We start from the raw sequence: 18,289 nt of genomic DNA on the forward strand, positions 1-18,289 counted from the left end.
TGTTAAAATGTGAACATTTTCTAACTGCCTTGTAGGGTAGAAACCGATATTTTTCAGGATGCTGTATTTCACTCCTGTAAGGACTTTTTCTTTGCTGTCACATTAATAATGCTGATACTTACATGTAAGTTGTTCATGTTGCAGAAAAAGGAGGTTATACTTACCATGGATTCTCTTTAATATTGTACAGTTAAACTGTATGTGTGAAGTTGCAAGCCATTTTGTTTTTTCATTGTACATAGACACATTGTCTCTTTAAAATGCTGCTGAAATTGTAGAGAATATAGCCAAAACAGTAATAAACAATGACAGCTAAAATGTAAAAAAAAAAGCAATAAAAGACAAAGAAGGACATTATGTGATGATAAAGGGATTTATTCATTCAGCAAGAGGGTATAACAATCCTAAATATTTATGTAAACAATGTTGGAGCACTCAAATTCACAAAACAAATGTTACAAGACCTAAAGAAAGAGATAGATAGCAATAAAATAATAATGGGAGACTTCAGCACCCCTCTCACAGCACTAGACAGATCACCAAGACAAAAAATTAACAAAGAAACACTGGATTTAAATTGGACTTTAGACCAAATTTACTTGACATTTAAAGAACATTCTACCCAACAACTACAGAATATACATTCTTTTGATTACCACATGGAAGATTCTCCAAGATAGACCACATATTAGGCCAAAAAATAAGTCTCAGCACATTTTTAAAATGTGAAATCATATCATTATCTTCTCAGACTACAGTGGATAAAAGCTAGAAATCAATACCAAGAGGAACTTTGGAAACTATATAAATACGTGAAAATTAAATAGCATGCTCCTGAACAATTACTGGGTTAATAAAGAAATTAAGACAAATTTAAAATATTTCTGAAACAAATGAAAATCAAAACAACATACCAAAACGTGTTTGGTACAGTAAAAGTGGTGCTAAAAGAGAAGTATATAGCATTAAATGACTACAACAAAAAAGTAGAAAGATCACAAATTAACAACCTAACATTGCACCTCAAGGAACTAGAAAAACAAGAACAAACCAAACCCAAAGTTAGCAGAAAAAAAGAAATAATAAAGAGCAAAGCAGAACTAAATGAAACTAAAACCAAAAAAAGGATCAACACAATTAAAAGCTCTTCAAAAAGATAAAAGAAATTTGATAGACCAATAGCAAGAAAAGAAGGTCCAAATAAACACTATGAGAAATAAAAAAGAAACATTACAATTGATATCATAGAAATGCAAAAGATCATCAGAGACTATTATGAAAAACTATAGACTTACAACATAGGAAACATAGAGGAAACTGATGAATTCCTGGAAGGATACAACCTCCTGAGATGAACAAGGAAGAAACGAAACTCCTGAACAGTCCAATCATGAGTGGTGAGATTGGATCAGTGACAAAAAACCTCCTAACAACAACAATAACGAAAAGCCCAGGACCAGGTGAATTCATAGCCAAATCCTACCAAACATACAAAGAAGAATTAATACCAGTCCTCCTGAAACTATTTCAAAAAATTGAGCCTGGAATGCTCCCTCATTCTACAAGACCAGTATCACACTGATAGGAAAACCAGACAAGGGCACAACAGAAAAATAAAACTACAGACCAATATCCCTGATGAACATATATACAAAAATACTCAACAAAATACTAGCAAATCAAATCCAACAGCACATTAAAAAGATAATACACCATGATCAGGTGAGATTTATCCCAGGGATGTAACAGTAGTCCAACATATTCAAATCAATAAATGTGATACATCAACATAAACAGAAATAAAGACCGAAACCATATGATCGTCTCAATATATGCAGAAAAAGTGTTCAATAAAATTTAGCAACACTTCATGATAAAAATCCTCAACAAATTAGGCATCAAAGTAACATAGCTCAACATAATAAAGGCCATATACAACAAACCCACAGCCAACATCAATGGGAAAAAGTTGAAATAATTCCCCTTAAGAACTGGAACAAGACAACAATTCCCACTTTCACCACTCTTATTCAATATAGTACTGTAGGTCTCAGCAAAAGCAATCAGGCAAGAGAAAAAAACAAAAGGCATTTATATTGGAAAAGAGGTAGTCAGATTTTCCCTTTTTGCTGATGATATGATTTAATATCTAGAAAACCCTAAATACTCCACCAGAAAACCTCTCAGATTTGATTAATGAATTCAATAAAGTTTCAGAATATAAAATTAATATACAGAAATCAGTAGCATTTCTATATACCACTTATGATCTAGCTGAGGAACAAATAAAGAAGGCAATCCCATTTACAGTAGCTACAAAAAATAAATAAAATACCTAGGAATATATTTAACCAAGGAAGTAAAGGATCTCTATAAGTAGAACTACAAAACACTGATGAAAGAAATCATAGATGACACAAACAAATGGAAAAACATTCTATGCTCATGGATTGAAAGAATCAATATTGTGAAAATGACCACACTTTCCAAAGCAATTTACAGTCTCAATGCAATCTCTATCAAATTACCAATGTAATTTTTTTAATTAGCGAAAAATATCCTAAAATGTATATGGAACCATAAAAGAGCCTAAATAACTTAAGGAATCCTAAATAAAAAGAACAAAGTTGAAGGCATCACATTTTCTGACTTCAAATTATATTACAAGGCTATAGTGACCAAAACAGCATGGTACTGGTATAAAAATAGACACAAAGATCAATGGAGCAGAATAGAAAACCCAGAAATAAAACCACATACAGTCAACCAACTGATTTTTGGCAAAGTTGACAAAAATATACACTGAGGAAAGGACACCCTATTCAATAAATGGTGCTTCAAAAATTGGATAGTCATATGCAGACAAATGAAACTGGGCCCATTATATCAAAAAGATAACTGCATTCATATGTTTATTGAAGAACTATTCACAATAGCAAGGATATGGAGCCCACCTAAGTGTCCCTCAGTGGAGGATTGAATAAAGAAAATATGAGATGGATAGATAGACAGATTGATTGATCGATCGATCGAGAGTATGTGTATACACACACACACAATGGAGTCCTACTCAACCATAATAAAAGAATGAAATCATGTCTTCTGCAGCAACACAGATAGAACTAGAGGCCATTATCCTAAGTTAAATAACTCAGAAAGTCAGATACCACATGTTCTCACTTATAAGTGGGAGCTAAACAATGGGTACATGTGTATATAAAGATAGAAACAATAGTTACTGGGAACTTCAAAAGGGGAGAGGGTGCAGGTTGAAAAATTACCTCTTTGGTACAATGTTCACTATTCAGATGATGGGTACACTGAAAGCCCAGGCTTCACTGCTATGCAATAGTGTACATGTAAGAAATCTTCACTTGTATCCCCTAAAGATATAAAAGTTAAGAAGATAAAAATTAAAAATAAATATAACTAGTTTAGAAACATTGTAGCTTTACAGAATTCTCTGCATTGGGATGCAGGGCCCAAAGTGCAGATAACAATAAAATGTTACTTTGCTTCAGTTTGTCATTATTCCTTGGGCAGCATTTCTCTTAGCAATCTCATGGGAAGAAGTACCTGGATTTCAGAGTGGAATCCCAAGTTTCTTGAGTTCCCTTGCCATAATACCCTCTAATAATTTTCACCACCTACTGAACTAGGACATACTTCTTAATCACATAATTTTAACAAATTTAAAGATGTCAACCAATATTCACTAGGTCATCACGATAAAGGAAATATAACTGCCGTGACTATTTCTCAATCCCAGGTGCCTACCCAAACACCATGGAGAGAAAACAGAGATATTTGAGGCCAAACCTTAACCTGTGTGAGGCTAAGGTCACCAAGGACAGCCGTGACCTCCCCTAGAGTCCCTCTTTGCTCCTATTTCAGCAGAGTTCCAAACCAGATAAGCCAGTGTTCTAATCTGGAGATAAATACCTTTGCTCTCAAGGGAAAACATGTTTGTCTGACTCGACAGTGGGATGGGTATGCCTGAGTAATCTTGGTTTCTCTGTACCAGGGAACTGTGTTGGGATCAGCTGAGGCCATGGTTACTTTGAGACTGACTTGATGTGCTAAGAGGTTCCAAGCTTAATTCCCAAGTACCCATTCATTCACCAAGGAGAAGCCAAAGTTTTACCTCTGGATTCCGTTTAATTAGGCTATCAGTAGCCAACCCAAGTGGTTAATTAACATCAAAGAAAAGGAGCCTAAAGGTTAGATAGCAAGTCCTCCCCCAGAGCCTCGTTAGGAAAGCTGAGATTGGACCTGTCCCTCAGAGGCACCTTCTGCAGTGACGGTGGCTCAGAAACTTTTCTGACACAGCATCATGAGTGAGGCCTCCCGACTTTTCCCTTGGGCTGCTCTCAAGGGGCCATATTCTACTTTGATTTTAGAAAGGGAATTGAACAATGAGAACACATGGACACAGGAAGGGGAACATCACACACCGGGGACTGTTATAGGGTGGGGGGAAGGGGGAGGGATAGCATTAGGAGATATACCTAATGCTAAATGACGAGTTAATGGGTGCAGCACACCATCATGGCACATGTATACATATGTAACAAACCTGCACGTTGTGCACATGTACCCTAAAACTTGAAGTATAGTTAAAAAAAAAAAAAAAGAAAGGGGAAAGACGATGCCGTAACTCAGAGGCTTTGCCTGCTCCCATCTGAGGTCAGTCCTCCAGGGCAGCATTGGAGAGAGCTGCTGAATAACCAGTTTGAGAGAGATAGCATATTTAAACCAGTTTTAGTCAGAGCCATTTTTTCACGTGTTCTTTGAATAACATCATTTTTCAGGGATACAAATCGATTTCCCTATTCCTTTTGATCTCCTAATTTAAAACCCTGGTAATGGTGTCTACTTTATCTAAGGCAGGGCTTTTCAGCCTCCTCTGCCCATTTAGCCACCTGGGAAGCTTCACAGAAGATTCCGATGCCCAGGCCACACCCTAGACCAATTAAATCAGAATCTCTAAGGATGCAACCCAGGTATCAGTATTTTTAAAGCTCTCAGGTGATTCCAATGCGCAGCCAAGGTTGGGATTTCTTTAGAGGGTCCCTATTGGCTTGTGTAATTTGACAGCGCCTATGCTGCGAGTTTAGGGTTAAGCAAATGAATGACGTCCTTCCCTTATCTCCTGGGTCTATTTTTATCTATCATAAGTTTTGGGGGTTTTCTTTTTGCTTTTTCTTAGATTTTATGAATCAATATTTGATACTGAGAAAGGACATAAAGAAAGCACTATGTTAAAAATGATTTAATTCAATTTTTCTGGTCTTACGTGTTTCTATTTTCCTTTATTCCCCTAAGTCCACAGATAACACATGAATACAGTCTAGTTGTGAAATAATTCAAACAGAAGTTATAAAGTAAAACCTAAAAGTATCTCTTGATTCCCACCCACAAACCCATTATGTATAAAAATATCTTTATATATGCAAATACAAATATTAACAGCCTTGAAATCACACAGTATAAATGTATTATTTTGCAACTTGAATTTTCATCTAATAAGATGTCTTGGAGATGGTTCCAAGTCACTAGTATCTACAGTCTACACTGTTGTCTTTAACTGGATCCTAGGATTTTAACAATATTTTATAATATGAAGCTACTATAATTTATTTAAACATTCCTTTATTATTGGACATATCAATAATTTCTCTCTCTCTGTTACAAAGCTGCTGTGAAAATCTTGTATATATATATCGATATATATATATCTATATATACTATATATCGATATATATATATCTATATATACTATATATCGATATATATATATCTATATATACTATATATCGATATATATATATCTATATATACTATATATCGATATATATCTATATATACTATATATCGATATATATATATATCGATATATACTATATATCGATATATATATATCTATATATATACTATATATCGATATATAACTATATCGATATATATAGTTCAAATATATTCTATGCTTTATATACATACATAAAAGTAGAAGTTCCTAGATACCATAAAATTATCCTTCAGAAAAGGCATTTCTATGTCAATCTAGTGTGTGACAGCACCTGTTTCCTCAGTCAACACTCTATAGTATCAACATCTTTCATGTTTTCCAGTATACTGATCAAAAAATAATATTTCATTGTTCCTTTAATTTGCATAGCATTATAAATGTTTATTGGTCATTTTTCTTTCTTCCACTGGGAAATATCTGTTTATATTTTTTCTCATTTTTCTATTGAAGCATTAGCCAGACTAGACTATATATGCTGCAGTAGCAAATTAATCCTAAAATCTCAATATCTTAACACAATGAAACTTTATTTCTTGCTCACACTATGTGTCCACTGTGAGTCATCAGGGGTGCTCTATGGATAGTGACTCAGAGAAAGCCACACTGATAGAGGTCCACCACCGCATATCCAAATCATACAGACTCCTTAGCAGAGAAAAACAGACTGGAGAATTGCTTGTGGGTTTCTTTTGCCTTAACCCAGAAATAATACACATCACTTAAATTCATATTGCTTTGGACAGAAGTAGTTACGTATTCACTCCAAACTGCAGAGAGTGAGAAATGTAAGTTTTCACATGCAATATTTGGTAAACATTACGGTCTCTACCACAACTTGGAATATTAATAATTTCCATATTGACTTATTGAAATCCCTTGTATTATATGAATAGTAATCTTGTCTGCTGTGCATACAGCCCTCCACATCTGTGGGTTCCACATGTGTGGATTCAACCAATCATGGATTTAAAATATTAGAAAAAATAATATTGCAACAATAAGGAATACAAATAAACAGTACAGTATAGCAATTATTTATACAATATTTATTTTACCTTAGGTATTATAAGTAATCCAGAATTATTTAAACTATACTGGAGGATGTGCATAGGTTATACATAAATACTATGCCATTCTATAAAAGGAACTTGAGTATCATGGATCTTGGTATCCACAGGGGTCCTAGAAACAATCCCCTATGGATACATCATACATATGTGTCAAATATTTTTTTTCTAATCCTTGTGCTTCTCTTTTAACTTTTTTCATGGCATCATTTGTCACACACATTTTCACTTTTACATAGTCAAATCTGTCAATCTTCTAATTTAGAGCATTGGGGATTCTATTTTGCTGAGGAAGGGTTATTTCATTCCCAAGATTACAAAAAGTATTCTCCTGTATTTTCTTGTTATAATTTTATAAATTTTTTCCTTTTAGATGTCCGAATACATTTGGAATTTATTTTTACAGATGGTATTAGGTAGAGATCTAAATTTATTTTCTTTCAGTTGAATATACAATTGTCCCACAATTTTCTTTCTTGTCACATTCAAAAAGCTAAATGTCTTTTTGTATAGGTTTGTGTCTAGATTCTATTCTGTTCCATCAGATGAATTGTTTATTTCTGTACCAATACTATGCTATTTTAATTAACATAGCATTATTGCATGTTTTTCTGACTGAGAAGGAAAATCCACTCTCATTGTTTTCTTTTATTTTTCAAAATTATTACTTTTGCACATTTTCTCTCCTTGGCAAACTTTGTAATAGATTTGCAAATTATGCATTCAACAAAGATCTAATATCCAGAATCTACAAGGAATTCAAACAAGTCATCAAGAAAAAAAAAACAAATAATCCCATTAAATAGTGGGTAAATGACATGAACATACTGTTTGGGTTTTTTTGAGACAAGGCCTGGCTCTATGCAGTGGTGTGATCTTGGCTCACTGCAACCTTTGCCCCCCACACTCAAGCCATCCGCCCACCTCAGCCTCCCAAATAGCTGAGACTACAGGCATGTGCCACCATGCCTGGCTACTTTTTTTTTGTATTTTTTGTAGTGATTGGGTTTTGCTATGTTGCCCAGACTGCTCTCAAATTCATGAGCTCCAGCAATCCACGCAACTTGGCCTCCCAAAGTGCTAGGATTACAGATGTGAGCACCCATGCCAGGCCTATGAATAGACATTTCTCAAAATAAGATATACAAATGGCCAAAAAACATATGAAAAAGTGCTCGACATCACCAATCATCAGAGAAATGCAAATTAAAACCACAATGAGATACCACCTCACTCCAGCTGGAACAGCCAATATTAAAAAGTCAAAAAGTAGTAGATATTGGTGCAGATGTGGTAAAAAGGGAACGCTTATACACTGCTGGTGGGAATGTAAATTAGTACAACCTCTGTGGAAAATAGTATGAGTATTTCTCAAAGAACTAAAGTAGCTCTACCATTCAATCCAGCAATCCTACTACTGGGTATCTACCCAAAGGAAAACAAGTCAGCATATCAAAAAGACACCTGCACACATATGCTTATCACAGCACAATTTACAATTGCAAAGATATTGAATCAACCTAAGTGTCCATCAACTGATGAATGGATACAGAAAATTATATATATATATAATATATACCCCATTAAATATTAGCCATAGAAAAGCATGAAATAATGTCTTTTGCAACAACTTGGATGGAACTGGAGGCCATTATTCTAACTGAAGTAACTCAGGAATCAAAAACCAAACACATGTTCTCACTCATAAGTGGGAGCTGAGCTACAGATTGTTATAATGAACATTGGAGACTCCGAAGTGGGAAGAATGGGAATGGGGTAAAGAATGAAAAACTACCTATTAAGTTTAATGTACACTACTCAGATGATGTGTGCACTAAAATCCCAGACTTCACTTCACCACTATACAATTCATTCATGTAACAAAAACCACTTGTACCCCTAAAACTATTGAAATAAAAAATTAAAATAAATGAAAAATAAATAAAAATAAAAATAACCCCACTTTTAAAAAAGCTGAATAGTATTCCTATTGACATTTTGTGAGGATATATGGAATATATGTATTAATTTAGGGAGAATCAACCTTTTTTAAAAACAGAGTTGGACATCTCACTGTGTTGTCCAGGCTGGTCTCCAATTTCTGGCTGCAAGTGATCCTCCTGTCTTGGCTTCCCAAAGGGCTAGGATTACAGGTGTTAGTCACCTGTAAGTCACCTGGCCAAGAACCAACATTTCTTACTATAGTATCTTCCTATCCAGGAATATGGATTATGTGACCAATTGGTGATCTCTGCTAGCACCAAGCAATATACAGAACTGCGAAGGAGCATGAGATAAGGAACCAAGCTACCTGGGTTTGACTCCTCTTTCTGCCGTTAATACCAGCTCAACCTTGCACTAATTACCCAGCCTAAGTTTCCTCTTCTGTAAAAGGTTAATAATAAAAGTACCTATTTTGTTGGTTTGTTGTGAAGGTCAAATGAGATAATTTACGTAAAGGACCTGCAAGAATGCTTGGAACGTGGTACATTTTAATAAATGTTAGCCATTACCTTCCTTTATGTCTTTTAGTAAACATAAGTGGACAAATAGACTTCTTAAACTATCTTCGCAAATTAAAAAAATTTTTTACTTGATTCTGTTTTAGTAAACATAAAAGTTTAAGTAGGTTTTGTTTGTTTTTTTTTTTAAGACAGTCTCACTCCGTTACCAGGCTGGAGTGCAATGGCCCGATCTCAGCTCACTGCAACCTCTGTCTCCCAGGTTCAAGCGATTCTCGTCCCTCAGCCTCCCAAGTAGCTGGGACTACAGGCATATACCACCACGTCTGGCTAATTTTTGTATTTTTAGTAGAGACAGGGTTTCGCCACGTTGGCCAAGCTGGTCTGGAACTCCTGACCTCAAGTGATCTGCCCACCTCAGCCTCCCACAGTGCTGGGATTACAGGCATGAGCCATAGCGCCTGGCCTAAATAAACTTCTTAAACTCTCCTAGCAAACTTAATAATATTTTACTTGATTCTGTTGGCTATTTTGGCAATCATATTATCTGTAATAATAAGTGTTTTCCCTGCTTCTTTTTCAATAATTATGCCTTATTCTTTTTTAGTCCCTCTAAAAGGTAGAGAAAAATACTACTCAATAAATAATTGGTGATTATATTGTATTGAATTATCTTGATATATTAGACAACATTTCTGGTAAATGTTGAATAATTGCAATATATGGGCCATGTTTGTCTCTGACTTCAGTGAGATTTCTTTGGTATTTCACCATTACCTATGACGTTTGCTGTACCTTTTTTTTTTTAACCTCAAGTTTATCAAGTCTCATTATGTTTCTAACTTATTAAGAATTTTTAATCAGATATTGTATTACATTTAATAATCTTTTAATATGTATTAAGAAGCCTTATGGTTTTTCTTCTGTAATCTGCTAATGTAGTAAAATTCAATAACAGATTTTCTAATGCTGACCCTTTCTTGAATTCTTAGAATAAACTCTAACTGGTCATGATGTATTTTTTTATTTCTTTAATAATTTATATTATATATGTAACATATGTAATATAAGTAATGTTAATGTTTATTGATATTATAGTAAAAATTTGCATATGATTTTCTAAGTGAGACAGTCTTATTGTTTTCTTTCTTAATGTTTTCCTTGTCTGCTGAATGCGTTAAGAAGCTCTCCTTCTTATTCTATGCTGTGAAACAATTTATACGACGTTAGAATTATCCATTTCTTGGTGTTTGCTGGAATTCACTGGTAAAACTATATAGGCATGTTGTCTTTATTTGTAAGTTTTTTATTGCGGTAAGATGTACATAATATCAATTAGCCATATTGAAGTGTACAATTCAGTGGCATTTAGCACATTCCCAATGTACAATCAGCATCTCTAGTTCCATATTTTTAATCACCCCAAAGGAAAACACCCTTCTCATTAAGTAGTCACCCTCTGGCCGGGCGCAGTAGCTCACGCCTGTAATCCCAGCACTTTGGGAGGCTGAGGTGGGTGGATCACCTGAGGTCAGGAGTTCAAGAACAGCCTGGCCAACATGGCAAAACCCCGTCTCTACTAAAAACACAAAAAAATTAGCCAGGCATGGTAACGGGTGTCTGTAATCCCAGCCACTCAGAAGGCTGAGGCACCAGAATCACTTGAACTTGGGAGGCGGAGGTTGCAGTGAGCCGAGATCACGCCACCGCACTCCAGCCCAGGCGACAGAGCTAGGCGAGACTCCATCTCAAAAAAAAAAAAAAGTAGTCGCCCTCCCAATTCCTCCTCCTCCTAGCCTCTGGCAAACACTCTGATCGACTTTCTGTCTCTACTGATTTACCTATTCAGGATATTTCATATAAATGGAATTCTACAATATATGACCTCTTGTGTCTGACTTTTTTCACTTGGTTTACTGTTTTTGAGGTTAATTCATGGTATATTATGTATCAGTACTTTATTCCTCTTTATGGCAAGTAATAGTCCATTGAATGGATATAGTACATTTTGTTTATCTAACTCTCAGTTGATGGACATTTGGGTTGATAGCACTTTATGGCTCCCATGAATAGAGCTGATATAAACATTTGTGAACACGTATTTATTTGACCACCTGTTTTCGGTTCCTCTGAGTATATACTTAGAAATGGAATTGTGGGTCATATTGTAATTCTACATTTAACTTTTTGAAGAACCACCAATCAGCCGCACAATTTTACACTCCTACTAGCATTGTGTTAGGGTTCCACTTTCTCAACATCTATCTTCCTTTTTTAAAAAAATTATAGCCATCCTAAAGGGTGTGAAATAGTATCTCATGTGGTATTGATTTGCATTTTCCTAATGATATTGAGTATCTTTTCATGTGTATTTACAAAGAGCTTATGGTTACCATTTCAAAATTTAACTAATATTGAATAGTTAAAATTTTTAAACTAGCCAGTTAAAGCCTCGATAATTAACCAGACTCTCCAGATTTTCACCTTTTTTGACCATTTCAATTATTTATATTTTACTAGAAATTCATCAGGGAATTGTACAGTTTTTTTTATTTTATCTTTTCTTCTTATCCTTAATAATATTTATTTTAGTCTTCTCTCATTTTTATGAATTCACACTTACTAAGGCCTTGACCACTCTACTGATCTTTTCAAAAAACAGCTTAGGTTTATTAATTGGATCTAACATTTGTATTTTCTATTTCATTAATTTTGCATTTAAACATTAATTTCTTCTTACAATCTACTGAGGTTTATCTTATGGTTCATTTCTTGTTTCTTTAATTAAATGTTTGTTTTTATTGTTTTTATTTCCTAATAAGTATATGTCTTCTGAGTTCTACTTTATTCTTAATTACACGGTAGTGAGAATAAGCTGAATGTGAGAATCCCTACCAGCAACACTGGATACCGGAAGTAATGTCTTCAAAGTCTTCATAGAAAATTATTTTGAAACCAGAATATACAAAACAAAAATGAATAGGAAGGGAGGAGATATTAAACATCCCCCATGATTATGGGAGACATTTTCTTTTTTCAGAAATCATTAAATGAAGTCAAACAAAATTAAGTAAATATGTAAAAATTTGAAATATATTTAGTATGTTTGATTTAATAAAAATAAAGATTTGTATTCAATAGAAATATGTTCTTTTCAAATACATGAGAAATATTTACAAAATTATTATGTATTAGGTAATAAAGAAAATCTAAACAAATTCCAATCAAGAATTCCAGAAATCATACAAGCCACATTCTCTGTCTACACTGTAATTACTTTAGAAATTAAAACAAAAGAATAACACAAAAGTAATTCAAGACAAATACTCTATGATTGCACTCCCATAAAATATCTAAAATACATAGTCGAATTCATAGAAACAGAAAATAAAATGGTGGTTTCCAGGGAAGAGGGAATTGGCTATTTTTACCTCACATAATTCTCTGGAGAGTAATACAGGTTGTTGTGTATATCAATAATGTGTTCCTTTTTATTACCAAGTAGTAGCCCCTGGTATATATGTACCACAATTTCATTAATCATTCCCCCATTAATGGACATCTGAGCTACTTCCAATTTAGGAACATTATGAATAAAGCTGCTATAAGCATTTGTATATAGGTTTTTATATGAACATAAGTTTTTGTTTCTCTGGGATAAATGCTTATGAGTATAATCATTGAGTTGCATGGTAGTTGCATGTCTAGTTTTTTAAGAAACTGCCAAACTTCTTTCCAGAATAGTAAATAGTTTTTAAAATTTTCCTTATGTTCAGTTTTTCAAAATTGCGCTAATTGGTCCAATCAACATTTATAAGTGCTATAGGCAACCCCAAAGGAGACACAAAGAAGAACAAAACAATCTTTACCCATCTGCACTGTGAGCATGTATGTAGAGTATTACTTGTGTTATATTAAAATTTTAAATTAAATAATGGCTCCAGCCCTTCCATAATGCATAACCTTCAGGGAAGATAGCAGTGTTCATCAGATTGCAACATGAGGCTCTGTGACTTATGGGGCTTTGCTGTTAATTTTCTTTTGGGAGAGACTATTCTAAGTGAGACATTTTAACATCATCAAATTATGGTCTGGGCACCGTGGCTCACACCAGTAATCCCAGCACTTTGGGAGGCTGAGGTGGGTGGATCACCTGAGGTCAGGAGTTCGAGACCAGCCTGTCCAACATGGTGAAACCTTGTCTCTACTAAAAATATAAAAATTAGCCAGGCGTGGTGGCAGGTGCCTGTAATCCCAGCTAATCAGGAGGCTGAGGCAAGAGAATCGCTTGAACCTGGGAGGCAGAGGTTGCAGTGAGCTGAGATCGTGCCACTGCACTCCATCCTGGGCAACAGAGCAAGAATCCATCAAAAAAAAAATTACCAAATTATAAGTAGAATACCTCTTAATTGCTCTGTGATTCCTGAACCAGGAAATAATTACAGAGTTTCAGATTGAGATAGTATGCATTTTGTTAAATAATGTAAATGACTGTTTTCATTGGATTGTGGCATCTCTAAAGAAATTATTGGTATTAGAACCTTTCCACAGTTGCTAAATCTGGCAAACCTACAGTCCTTTAATGTGTCCAGAAATAGGTTGTTAGAGAATTGAACTCGAGAAAAGAAGACTATGGAAAAGAAAACTCTCCTCTGGGTGAGATCAATGTGCCTCAAGATTATCCTGCCAGGATAAGAAAAGATCAGAATGAGTTTCCTTTAATAAAGAGGGCACTGCCAGTGCATCTAGGGACAGTGAGAGCTACTGTCTGCTTTTGCGTTCTCTGCATTGTGATTTCCTTGTGTTACATTTAAGTCTTGGTAGAGTCTGTTAACAGGGGTCCCCAACACCTGGGCTATGGACCGGTACCAATCTGTGGTCTGTTAGGAACAGCAGGAGGCCACATAGCAGGAGGTGAGTGGCAGGCAAGTGAGCATTACTTCCTGATCTCTGCCTCCTGTCAGATCAGCGGCCACATTAGATCTCAAAGGAGCTCGAACCCTATGGTAAACTATGAACTCAAGGGATCTAGGTTGCCTGCTCCTTATGAGAATCTAATGCCTGATGACCTAATGTGGGACAGTTTCATCCCAAAACCATCTTCCTCCCACCATCCGTGGAAAAAATTTCTTTCACAAAACCAGTCCCTGGTGCCAAAAAGGTTGAAGACCACTGTGTTAACACATGGCCTTGATCGGGGTGTGTCTTGAGGAATAAAGGGAGGTGGCCTCGATCTCACTTCGTGGTGAAGCCGACTAAAAAGAACTGCAACAGCAGTAAAAAGACACACTCATGGGGAGACCAGTGGGGATATTCAGTCACAGAACCTGGGGGCTTGACCCAGGAAAGTGGACATTTGAAGGGAGGAGCAACTCTACAGATAGATGAAGAACTTGTAAACATTTGGGTTATATATGTTCTATCACTAAAATTCATGCAAAGTTATCATTCCATGCCATAAATACAAGACAGTACTTCCCTTGTCTCTCTTTAAAAAATGAATAAAATTGACACTCCTCCATGTTAATTCTGAGCCATCACATACCATGACAATTTGCTTTGAAAACACAGGATGTCGACAAGGGAGAGAATTTGAAGGACATTGAGCAGAGAAGGGACCAAATTATAACAAAATTTTTTGTAACTTAAAAAGATCGCTCTGGTCACCAGATGGAAGATAGAATGGGGTTGAAAGGATAGAGTGCATTTGTCCATTTACCCTGCTCTCCACTTGTGTCCACCCTGCTCTGTGTTTCATAAGGTTGAGACATGTTTCAGAAGGCTCCCTTTCCCTCCAGGAAATGCAAGGTACTGGTAAGAGATCCTGAGGGAGGGAGGTGGGAACGATCAGAGTATTTATTCCATCAACTTCCTTTTTGCTGGTCACAGTGAGTTACCTGTATCCATCTAATGAAGGCCACAGCTCCCATCAGGCAACTTTCTCCATGTGGCCACCTTGTCCACGTTCTGAGATCTACACCCTGTGATTTTTCCCTTCAGGTCTAGGGGTGTAATGACTCTCTGTTGTTGCCAGCCCAAGAGTACTACATTATCCCTTGAAAATTTCCTTATACCCTACTCCCACTTTTGAAAATAATCCCTTCATCAGTCTTCTCATTTGGAATGTTCCATCTCTTTCTAGCTAGGACTGAATGACATATGGCAAAAGACACTAGAGGCAATTAGACTTATTAGGAGTTTGAGGTAATACACCAAAACAAAGACATTGAGTCCTGAGCTAGGGCAGTGGCAGTGGAGACATACAGGGGAGACAGACGTGAGAAATTTTAAGGAGGAAGCTCTGATCAGATTTAGTTATTAATTAAGTTGGGGGAGGGCAAGCTAGCAATGAGAAGTTAAGGGCAGCCTTGAACAGTGGCTCATGCCTGTAATCCCAGCACTTTGGGAGGCTGAAGCAGGCAGATCACTTGAGGTCAGGAGTTTGAGACCAGACTGGCCAACATGGTGAAACTCTGTCTCTACTAAAAATACAAAAATTAGCCAGGCATAGTGGCGGGCACCTGTAATTCCAGCTATTTAGGGGGCTGAGGCAGGAGAATCACTTGAACCCAGGAGGCAGAGATTGCAGTGAGCTGAGATCGTGCCACTGCACACCAGCCTGGTCAACAGAGGGAGACGCCATCTCAAAAAAAAAAAAAAAGAAGAAGAAAAAAGAAAAACAGTTAAGGGCTGTTTCCAACTTCCTGGTTTTGATGACTGGGCAGATGATAGTGCCAGTCAGGCCAAAAGAAAGGGGCTACAGACCCCATGCAAGCCTAAAACCAAGCAGGGCAGTCATTAAATCTTGAAGTTCCAAAATAATCTCTTTTGACTCCATGTCCTACATCCAGGGCACACTAATGAAAGGAGTGGGCCCCTAAGTCTTTGGGCAACTCCACCCCTGTGGCTTTACGGGGTTCAGTCCCTGCAGCTGGCCTCAAGGACTGGTATTGAGTGCTTACAGCTTTTCAGGCACAGGGTGCAAGTGCAGGTGGATCTACCATTCTGGGGTCTGGAGGCTGGTGGCCCTCTTCTCACAGTTCCACTAGCAGTGTTCCAGTGGGGACTCTGTCTGGGGGCTCCAACCCCACATTTCACCTCTGCACTGCCCTAGTAGAGGTTCTCCATGAGGGCTCTGCCTCTGTAACAGGCTTCTGTCTAGACATCCAGGCTCTTTCATACATTCTCTGAAATCTAGGTGCAGGCTCCCAAGCCTCAGCTCTTGCACTCTGTGCACCTGCAGGCTTAACACCATGTGGAAGCCACCAAGGCTTATGGCTTGCACCTTCTGAAGCAGTGGCTTCAGCTGTACGTACCTAGGACCCTTTGAGCCATGACTGGAGCTGGAGTGGCTGGGATACAGGGAGCAGAGCATTTTCTGTATTAATCTGTTCTTTCACTGCTATAAAGAAATATCTGAGACAGGATAATTTATAAAGAAAAAAGGTTTAAATTGGCTCATGATTCCATAGCTGTACAGGAAGCATGGCAGCATATGCTTCTTGGGAGGCCTCAGGGAGCTTGTACTCATGGCAGAAGGTAAAGTGGAAGCAGGCCTCTTACATGGCAGGAGCAGGTCCGACAGACAGCAAGGGGGGAGGCACTGCACACTTTTAAAAAACCCAATCTTGTGAGAACTCACTATCACAAGAACAGCACCAAGAAGATGGTGCTAAACCATTCATGAGAAACCACCCCATGATCCAACCACCTCCCACCAGGCCCAGCTCCAACATTTGAGATTACAATTCAACATGAGATTCGGGTGGGGACATAGAACCAAACACGTCAACACCTGTTCTCAAGATGCATCAGAGTCCCCACCAACTAACCCTATAGAACTCAATATGTTGGAGTAGGGAATAAGAATGGGCAGGAAGTAGGTACTGAATAGCATGGGGACATTCACACCATCATCATAATCATCATTAATGCTTATTAAGTGGAAACTATGTGTCAGGCAGGACTCGGTACATAATTTCCAGGACCCAGTGCAAAATGAAAATGTGAAGCCCATTCCCTGGTTCAAAAAGTATTAAGAGTTTTAAGACAGAGACAGCAGAGCATTAAACTAAGCTCTGGGCCCTTCTGAGCACAGGAAGAAGCACACCCATAAAGCTAGTGCTGATACCAGGCAATCTAATTGCTAAACTACAACTGCAACCTTATTTAATAAGATAATAAGATCAGGATTACTATTGCACCTATTTTATAAATGGGGAAACTGAGGCACAGAGCTATCTAGTGAATTGTCTAATGTCATACAACTACTAAGTGGCAGCTAGGGATTTGAACACAGGCATTAACTCCAAAGCCCATTCTCTTAACCTAACATTGCCTTTCTCCACTCTGTCCCAGTTTTCTGCCCCTGTAACAAACCCAAAATTCCATGCTTCCCACACCTTCACCAAACATCATAACAACCTCAAGACCATTCTTATCTGCCTAGAGATCAGGGAACTCCCCCAAGGTTACACAGCTAGTGAGTGTAAGGCTGGGATACAAAATGAGATAATGTGTCTCCAAAGCTCACCTCTTACCCTCTATACCAGAGTTCAGATCCTGACTTACCACTTACCTCACCATGAATACATTCTTATTTTTAGTCCCTTTTTATAAAAGTAAAAATAGAGGCTAGAGGCTCTCCAAGAAATAGATCCATATAGATACTGTCAATTGATCAGGGGCAAAGGAGAGAACACATTTGACAGCAGAGAAAATATAGTCTTTTCAACAAATGGTGCCAGAACAACTGGACATCCACATGCAAAAAGAAATGAATCTAGACACAGGCTTTACACATTTCACAATAATTCGTTCAAAATAGATACTAGATCTAAATGTAAACTGTAAAATAATAAGACTCCTAGAAGATAACATAAAGAAAACCTAGATGATCTTGGGTATAGCAATAACTTTTTAGAAACAACACCAAAGACAACATCCATGAA

The sequence above is a fragment of the Gorilla gorilla genome, chromosome 13, assembly GCF_029281585.2.
Source record: "Gorilla gorilla gorilla isolate KB3781 chromosome 13, NHGRI_mGorGor1-v2.1_pri, whole genome shotgun sequence".
Classification (NCBI taxonomy): domain Eukaryota; kingdom Metazoa; phylum Chordata; class Mammalia; order Primates; family Hominidae; genus Gorilla; species Gorilla gorilla.